The sequence below is a fragment of the Schistocerca nitens genome, chromosome 3, assembly GCF_023898315.1.
Source record: "Schistocerca nitens isolate TAMUIC-IGC-003100 chromosome 3, iqSchNite1.1, whole genome shotgun sequence".
In the NCBI taxonomy this organism is placed as follows: Eukaryota; Metazoa; Arthropoda; class Insecta; order Orthoptera; family Acrididae; genus Schistocerca; species Schistocerca nitens.
The window spans coordinates 337,932,880-337,933,651 of NC_064616.1; the positions used below are offsets into that span (position 1 = coordinate 337,932,880).

At 42.1% G+C, this 772-nt stretch overlaps 1 pseudogene; it reads left to right on the forward strand.

Annotated features, from left to right (window-relative positions):
* The first annotated feature begins 366 nt into the window (after positions 1-366).
* LOC126250115 (5S ribosomal RNA) lies at positions 367-484 on the forward strand (annotated as a pseudogene).
* The last annotated feature ends 288 nt before the right edge of the window (positions 485-772 follow it).

A 772-nucleotide genomic window follows, 5' to 3' on the forward strand; every position in this document is an offset into this window, starting at 1 on the left:
CACAGTTATAGTTGTGAGATGTATACAGCTCTAAGAGTTGGAAGAGCTTTGTGAGAAAATTTTCAGATCTAGTTCTGATGAATGATTATGATGTTAATCTCCACTACAATTAAATAAAGCTGCAGTCGCTAGTACATAATCAATTCTCTTCACCAAGGCTTACCAGTGTACTGAAATAAGTGCCAAAATTTGAATTCATGTTAAATTTTGTTTTATACTGTGTTCTCTGTTGTGTGTATTATGTGAAGAAATTTCATTCATTTTATATGCATGGTGGATGAAAATGTTATGTTTTAACTATTTATATACAGATTATCATTATTGTATTGATTTTCTTTCATAATAATTTATATTGTAACAAAAGCGGGCAACGGCCTTGCCGCAGTGGCTACACCGGTTCCCGTGAGATCACCGAAGTTAAGCGCTGTCGGGCGTGGTCAGCACTTGGATGGGTGACCATCCGGGCCGCCATGTGCTGTTGCCATTTTTCGAGGTGCACTCAGCCTCATGATGCCAGTTGAGGAGCTACTCGGCCGAATAGTAGTGGCTTCGGTCAAGAACACCATCATAACGACCGGGAGAGTGGTGTGCTGACCCCACGCCCCTCCTATCCGTATCCTCCACTGAGGATGACACGGCGGTCGTATGGTCCCGGTAGGCCACTCATGGCCTGAAGACAGAGTGCATTCATTTATGAAAAAGTAAAATTATGATCTTCACATCATGCCCTGCCACACAGACAGATGTATGAGTTCAGTATTTGTTTCAAGGA